The 8,303-nt window shown below is 48.6% G+C and overlaps 2 long non-coding RNA genes across 2 annotated transcripts; both read right to left on the bottom strand.

The window, feature by feature from the left end:
- Positions 1-274: 274 nt before the first annotated feature.
- On the bottom strand, positions 275-2,866 carry LOC128342330 (uncharacterized). Its single transcript, XR_008314904.1, has 2 exons — positions 803-2,866; positions 275-691 (listed from the first exon to the last, which is right to left on the bottom strand). It is a non-coding gene; the product is annotated as an uncharacterized LOC128342330 (long non-coding RNA).
- A 2,676-nt stretch (positions 2,867-5,542) lies between these two features.
- LOC128342331 (uncharacterized) lies at positions 5,543-8,134 on the bottom strand. Its single transcript, XR_008314905.1, has 2 exons — positions 6,071-8,134; positions 5,543-5,959 (listed from the first exon to the last, which is right to left on the bottom strand). It is a non-coding gene; the product is annotated as an uncharacterized LOC128342331 (long non-coding RNA).
- Positions 8,135-8,303: the final 169 nt, after the last annotated feature.

Genomic DNA, 8,303 nt, shown 5'->3' with positions numbered 1-8,303 from the left:
CACCAATTACGCTCTTATCCCAAGGTGGTGTCCTCCACCTTCCTCTTATTTGCACAACCACCCTGTGAGGTAGGTTAAGTTGAGAAGCAGGAGCTAGCGGAGTGAGGGTTTTAAACTCAAATCTCCCTGGCCCCAATCAAACATTCTACCTCTGGATCCTAATATCAACCTGATCGATCCCCAGATCCATTGCCTGACATGAGTAATTTCCCCCATTGACTCCAACAAGCCCCAACAAGAAAGAGACAACCCAAGAAAGACAAGGCAACAAGTCTTCAAATCTATTTATATTTTATTTGGGGAGGGGTGGGAGGGGGAAAGACCCACTGCTTGACTCGTCTTCAGCGGCAAGCCAAGGCACTTGCAGAGCTCAAGAGGAAGGCCGTGCAGAGAAGGCAAAAAACCTGGGGATCCAGAGACCTCCCAGGGGAAAATTCCTTCTCGGCTCCAAAAAGCGGCAACCAGCCAGGCCTGCAGGGCCAGGTTAAACAGTGGGCCTTGGTCAATCTGTGTTGGGGCAGGACCACCAAGGGATGAGCCCACCCAGACACAGCTTGAGCTACTCTGGCTCAACCAGAAGGACCACACCTTTGGGAGCTGGGTCTTCGAGCTGCTTGGGGAGCTTATTCTTACAGGGAGGGGGAGACCCCGCTTCAGCCCTTAGCCCGAGAGGGGCACGTCAGACGGTGGCCTGAAAAAGAGAGAGAGAGACAGAGATGCCCTGTGTTAGATGGGTAGGAGGCAAGTGGGGAAAGGATGGGATGCCAAGGGGATGGGGTGGGTGGGTGAGGGTCCAACTTACCAGTAGGAGCTCCCGAAGGAGCCTGCAGGGGTCTAAGGGAGACAGCTCGGCGTCCTCTACCAGAAACCTGGATCCCCTACAGGGAGTGAGATTGCGGAAAAAGCCCAGGACTTCGGCCGCCCTCCCACATCCCACGGGGGCAAAGGGGAAACATTAACCGTTTCCCCTCTCCCCCCCCAGGGAGACTTAGCTGCTCAGCAAAGGTGGGCTGCTTTTATTGGGGCTCAGAGGACAGTGGAGTCTTATGATGCGGGCAGAAGTGGGAGGGGGCTGTGGTTGCTCTCCTTGTGACAGCAGAAAGAGGCAGGCCATATTGAGAGGGGCTTTGAAAGGAACCATATATGGTCAAAAGGGGGGAGGCCAACAAGGACGGGATTGTGATGCCCACTGGCAGAGGGGTCAGGCAATTGCTTTGTGATCAGTTTGATATCATCTGATATGAACTAGTTGAGTGTCAGCAGTTTAAGTGTTTCCCAAGCATCTCCCCAAAAGACAACCAGAAGTGTTCGGTGGGGTGTGTGTGTGTGTTTTGGCAGTATGGTTTTTCAATTGGCAAGCAGCCCTCAGTGGAACTTGACCAAAATAAAAACACAAAAACGGTTGCGGGTGTATGTGTGTGTGTGTGATATATGCTATGAAATGAAATATTCAGGGGGAAAACAGCTCAAAAAGTGGATAGTAAGCAATGTCACCCAAACAAAGCCAGAGCATCTTCTGAAGAGCAGATAGATTTCCTCCTGTTTTGGTCCCCCCGTGCCCAAGGAAAATCTATATAACTTAAAATACACATATAAGGAAAATGTCTGAACCTGTATACCTAGAGGAAACATCAGATCTATAAAATGACAATACCACATGACCCGTTGCATAAATATGCACAGGGTATTCCAAGGGAAGTGTGACTAGCACAGAATAGAGTGCATTCCCTTATTAATGGGAGCAGGTGCTGATGGGAGTTTTAGTTCAGCAACATCTGGAGGCCCCTAACTTGGGAAGGTCTAGACCAGCCCTGATCAACCTTAGCCCCACAGCTCTTTTTGTACTACAGTTCCCACAATCTCCAGGCACAGTGGCCCGTAGCAAGGGATTCTGGGAGTTGTAGGCCAACATCTGCGGGATGGCCAAAGTTGAGCAGCCCTGTTCTAAATGCTTGGGTGTGAGAGGTCTCCTGAGCAGGGGTGAGCTCTGAGACACTACAGCATCTCCAAATATTAAATGCCCGGACAGAGCTTAATTCACAGCATCTCCGGGCATCTTGCCTGGTGGGCTGTTTTGTTCTCCCAAGGGCTGTGGGAGGCAGCAGAATCCCCAGGATTGTGGCTGGCTTGAGGAATCCATGTGTGTGCCTTGTGCATTCTCCAGCCATTCCTGTGCAGAAAGTTTGGCAGAAAAATAAGGGAGTCCAGGGTCCCCACTGAGCTGCATGTCCGAGGGTTGGGCTTCCACCATTTCGCCTTCCCAACAGCCCTACGAAGCAGGTCAAGTCACAAGACAGCATGACCAAGGGAGGACGGAAATGCATGCAAAATATGTGTGCTCAATATATACTACGCTGCGTACAGATTGTCGAAAATGCTGCATGGAGTAGAGAGAGTGGATAGAGAAGCTTTTCTCCCTCTCTCCCAACACTAGAGTCCAGAGGTCATCCCATGAAAAGGAAGGCCAGGAAATGTAGGACCGACAAAAGGAAGTACTTGGTCAAGCATATCCTTTGGAGTTCTCTTCCATGGGTTGTGCTAACGGCCAGTTGCTCAGATGGCCTTCAAAGGGGCTTGGTCAAATTCATGGAAGACGGGTCGATCGACGGCTACTAGATGACGGGTCGGTCTGGTGACTCCCAGGATCAGATGACAGCCTGATCGAAAGTACTAAACGTAAGAGGGGCTTCTAGAATTGATTGATTAAGACCTCAAGGCCAAGCTGGTAGCTACCACTCTTTGTACTCTGGATTTCATGGGACCATGAGATCTGCATTGTTTTGCCTGTAGCTAATGCAAAGGACTTGGGAGAAGGACCTCCTAGGTCAAGTTCAAAGCACAGAACTGCAGGAGACCCGATGGTCGATCAATGGCTACTATTCTGGTGGCTCCCAGGTTCAGTTGATGGCCTGATCCAAAGTGCAAAACGTAAAGAGGGGCTTCTGGAATACCTTTGTTTCAAGATTCCCTGAGAAGATCTTGCAAGAAATCATAAAGCAGGAGAGGCTCTTGTTGCTGAGCAGAACTAAAAACTATATGCTGCTTATCTATGCATGGGTTAGCTTGAGCTTGCTTTTGTTCTGCTCTCCTGATTGAATTGCTACCGCTGTACCTGGATTACTTCCGTTGCAAAGTGTTCCGTGGATGGCCCCCACCCCCAATATGACTTCTTTTGCATTTGTGTCTCTTTCTTTGACTTCATAAACTGACCTGATTGACCTCAAAGGAAGAGGGCACATTATAAAAAGAACCATTCAAAAATAGAAACTGCTCAAAAATGCAAACCAAGCAGTGTAGGATTGTCTCATTGATACGGGAGGTGAGGTGTTTCTAGGATTCAAAGAGCAAACAACAAACCAAAGTATCATAAAGATGTCCCCCTCCCTGTTCCAGCAGGTTCTCTCTCCTTTGGGCGTCTGCAAGCCATGGGCCTTCCCTTGATCCATTGGCACAGACCATGCGCTTATATGTGGCCCCTTTGGCTTCACCAAATAGGTTTCTTCTCTGGGGACTCAGGATAAGAAAAGAAGTTCTGACTCACATGTGTTAAAGTGGGAATTACACCTTTTTCTAAACCTTCTTTGTCAAAACTTTTAGAGGTGAAAGTAGTGGCAGCTCTCAAAGCCCTCCAGATCTATGCTTGGGGCAGGATTTCCAACTTCAGCGATTTTTAATGGTAGGGCCAGGGAGAACCAACAAAAGGAAGTCCTGTTTCAAACAGTGCATCATGGATCTATGGAATTCTTTGCCAGGGGATGTGGTGATGGCCACAAGCTCGGATGGCTTTCAAAGGGGCTTGGACAAATTCATGGAGGTCAGGTCAACCGATGGCTACTAGTCTGGTGGCTCCCTATGGTTAACTGATGGCATCTGGATCAGCTGATGGCCTGGACCAAAGTGCTAAACGAGGAAGTTTTTGAGAAGGAACTCAAAACATACCTGTGTAGTCAGGCTTTTAGTTTATAGATTACATCTTGGTTTGAAGAGCTTTTATTGTATTTTCAATTAATTATGTTAATGTATGAATGGTGCTTATATTGTGAACTGCCCAGAGACCTTTTGTATAAGCGATAAATCAACAAATAAATAAAAAGTAAGAAGAGTTTCTAGAATAACTTTTTTGGGGAGGTTCATTGGGAAGATTTCGCAAGGAACTCTTAAAGCAGGAGAAGCTCTTGTTGCTGACTGGAACTAAAAGCTATATGCTGCTTATTTTTGTATGTGTGTTAATATGAACATACTTGATCTTGATCTGCTCTCCTGATTAAATTGTTACCGCTGAATCTGGATCACTGGCGGTGCAAAGTGTTGTGTTGAACCCATCATCCCCCAAGATACTACGTTTGCATTTGTGTCTCTTACTTGGACCTCACAGGCAGACCGGATTGCCCCTTCCGCAAAATGAAGAAGGCACATGACTGCTAACTTGGCAAAGAGGCACCTTTAACGTGGTGATTAAGCACTTATTAAGCAGGGGGAGAGTAACTGGCCTTATCCACCCCTAGCACAGGACCTCCAGTGACTGTTGCTGGTGTCTATCTTGTGTTTCTTTTTAGATGTGAGCCCTTTGGGGACAGGGATCCATCTTATTTATTTGTTATTCCTCTTGTGTAAACCGCCCTGAGCCATTTTTGGAAGGGCGCTATAGAAGTTGAATAAATAATAATAATAATACAAGAATATCTGAAAATAGAAACAGCTCAAAAATGCAAACCAAGCAGAGGATGAGATTGTATCGTGGATACTAGAGGTGAAGTGTTTCTATACCTCCTGGACACAAAGGCAAGCAACAAACCAACGTAGCGTAACTGAGCATAGCCTGGGATGTCCCCCTCCCCTTTCCAGCAGGTTCTCTCTCCTTTGAGCATCTGCAAGCCACGTGCCCCCCCCTTGATTTGTTGGCGCAGACCATGTGCTTATATGTGACCCTTTTGGCTTCACCAAGTGGGGGATTCTTCTCTGGGGCCTCAAGATAACAAAAGAGGCTCTTACTTGCATTTGTTTCTGTGGGTAATGCCCCCTTGTCGGATCTTCTGGAGGCCAAACAAACAAACAAACAAACATAAAGTGGCAGCCCTAAATGTTCTCCACATCTGTGACTGGAGCAGGATTTCCAGCTGTGGCAAGTTTCAACGGTAGGGCCAATGTTCTCTGAACTCAACCCCATCTCCAGTAAGAGAAAGTGTCTTTCGTTAGTGTTGTTCGGAAGGAGAGTGAATGACGGAGCGATTCTGTGACAGATTGGTGAACTCAAGTGCTGAGGTTTTTCACCAATTACGCTCTTATCCCAAGGTGGTGTCCTCCACCTTCCTCTTATTTGCACAACCACCCTGTGAGGTAGGTTAAGTTGAGAAGCAGGAGCTAGCGGAGTGAGGGTTTTAAACTCAAATCTCCCTGGCCCCAATCAAACATTCTACCTCTGGATCCTAATATCAACCTGATCGATCCCCAGATCCATTGCCTGACATGAGTAATTTCCCCCATTGACTCCAACAAGCCCCAACAAGAAAGAGACAACCCAAGAAAGACAAGGCAACAAGTCTTCAAATCTATTTATATTTTATTTGGGGAGGGGTGGGAGGGGGAAAGACCCACTGCTTGACTCGTCTTCAGCGGCAAGCCAAGGCACTTGCAGAGCTCAAGAGGAAGGCCGTGCAGAGAAGGCAAAAAACCTGGGGATCCAGAGACCTCCCAGGGGAAAATTCCTTCTCGGCTCCAAAAAGCGGCAACCAGCCAGGCCTGCAGGGCCAGGTTAAACAGTGGGCCTTGGTCAATCTGTGTTGGGGCAGGACCACCAAGGGATGAGCCCACCCAGACACAGCTTGAGCTACTCTGGCTCAACCAGAAGGACCACACCTTTGGGAGCTGGGTCTTCGAGCTGCTTGGGGAGCTTATTCTTACAGGGAGGGGGAGACCCCGCTTCAGCCCTTAGCCCGAGAGGGGCACGTCAGACGGTGGCCTGAAAAAGAGAGAGAGAGACAGAGATGCCCTGTGTTAGATGGGTAGGAGGCAAGTGGGGAAAGGATGGGATGCCAAGGGGATGGGGTGGGTGGGTGAGGGTCCAACTTACCAGTAGGAGCTCCCGAAGGAGCCTGCAGGGGTCTAAGGGAGACAGCTCGGCGTCCTCTACCAGAAACCTGGATCCCCTACAGGGAGTGAGATTGCGGAAAAAGCCCAGGACTTCGGCCGCCCTCCCACATCCCACGGGGGCAAAGGGGAAACATTAACCGTTTCCCCTCTCCCCCCCCAGGGAGACTTAGCTGCTCAGCAAAGGTGGGCTGCTTTTATTGGGGCTCAGAGGACAGTGGAGTCTTATGATGCGGGCAGAAGTGGGAGGGGGCTGTGGTTGCTCTCCTTGTGACAGCAGAAAGAGGCAGGCCATATTGAGAGGGGCTTTGAAAGGAACCATATATGGTCAAAAGGGGGGAGGCCAACAAGGACGGGATTGTGATGCCCACTGGCAGAGGGGTCAGGCAATTGCTTTGTGATCAGTTTGATATCATCTGATATGAACTAGTTGAGTGTCAGCAGTTTAAGTGTTTCCCAAGCATCTCCCCAAAAGACAACCAGAAGTGTTCGGTGGGGTGTGTGTGTGTGTTTTGGCAGTATGGTTTTTCAATTGGCAAGCAGCCCTCAGTGGAACTTGACCAAAATAAAAACACAAAAACGGTTGCGGGTGTATGTGTGTGTGTGTGATATATGCTATGAAATGAAATATTCAGGGGGAAAACAGCTCAAAAAGTGGATAGTAAGCAATGTCACCCAAACAAAGCCAGAGCATCTTCTGAAGAGCAGATAGATTTCCTCCTGTTTTGGTCCCCCCGTGCCCAAGGAAAATCTATATAACTTAAAATACACATATAAGGAAAATGTCTGAACCTGTATACCTAGAGGAAACATCAGATCTATAAAATGACAATACCACATGACCCGTTGCATAAATATGCACAGGGTATTCCAAGGGAAGTGTGACTAGCACAGAATAGAGTGCATTCCCTTATTAATGGGAGCAGGTGCTGATGGGAGTTTTAGTTCAGCAACATCTGGAGGCCCCTAACTTGGGAAGGTCTAGACCAGCCCTGATCAACCTTAGCCCCACAGCTCTTTTTGTACTACAGTTCCCACAATCTCCAGGCACAGTGGCCCGTAGCAAGGGATTCTGGGAGTTGTAGGCCAACATCTGCGGGATGGCCAAAGTTGAGCAGCCCTGTTCTAAATGCTTGGGTGTGAGAGGTCTCCTGAGCAGGGGTGAGCTCTGAGACACTACAGCATCTCCAAATATTAAATGCCCGGACAGAGCTTAATTCACAGCATCTCCGGGCATCTTGCCTGGTGGGCTGTTTTGTTCTCCCAAGGGCTGTGGGAGGCAGCAGAATCCCCAGGATTGTGGCTGGCTTGAGGAATCCATGTGTGTGCCTTGTGCATTCTCCAGCCATTCCTGTGCAGAAAGTTTGGCAGAAAAATAAGGGAGTCCAGGGTCCCCACTGAGCTGCATGTCCGAGGGTTGGGCTTCCACCATTTCGCCTTCCCAACAGCCCTACGAAGCAGGTCAAGTCACAAGACAGCATGACCAAGGGAGGACGGAAATGCATGCAAAATATGTGTGCTCAATATATACTACGCTGCGTACAGATTGTCGAAAATGCTGCATGGAGTAGAGAGAGTGGATAGAGAAGCTTTTCTCCCTCTCTCCCAACACTAGAGTCCAGAGGTCATCCCATGAAAAGGAAGGCCAGGAAATGTAGGACCGACAAAAGGAAGTACTTGGTCAAGCATATCCTTTGGAGTTCTCTTCCATGGGTTGTGCTAACGGCCAGTTGCTCAGATGGCCTTCAAAGGGGCTTGGTCAAATTCATGGAAGACGGGTCGATCGACGGCTACTAGATGACGGGTCGGTCTGGTGACTCCCAGGATCAGATGACAGCCTGATCGAAAGTACTAAACGTAAGAGGGGCTTCTAGAATTGATTGATTAAGACCTCAAGGCCAAGCTGGTAGCTACCACTCTTTGTACTCTGGATTTCATGGGACCATGAGATCTGCATTGTTTTGCCTGTAGCTAATGCAAAGGACTTGGGAGAAGGACCTCCTAGGTCAAGTTCAAAGCACAGAACTGCAGGAGACCCGATGGTCGATCAATGGCTACTATTCTGGTGGCTCCCAGGTTCAGTTGATGGCCTGATCCAAAGTGCAAAACGTAAAGAGGGGCTTCTGGAATACCTTTGTTTCAAGATTCCCTGAGAAGATCTTGCAAGAAATCATAAAGCAGGAGAGGCTCTTGTTGCTGAGCAGAACTAAAAACTA

This window comes from Hemicordylus capensis, chromosome 2 (assembly GCF_027244095.1).
Source record: "Hemicordylus capensis ecotype Gifberg chromosome 2, rHemCap1.1.pri, whole genome shotgun sequence".
Taxonomy (NCBI): domain Eukaryota; kingdom Metazoa; phylum Chordata; class Lepidosauria; order Squamata; family Cordylidae; genus Hemicordylus; species Hemicordylus capensis.
This window is presented reverse-complemented; position numbering and strand designations above follow the sequence as displayed.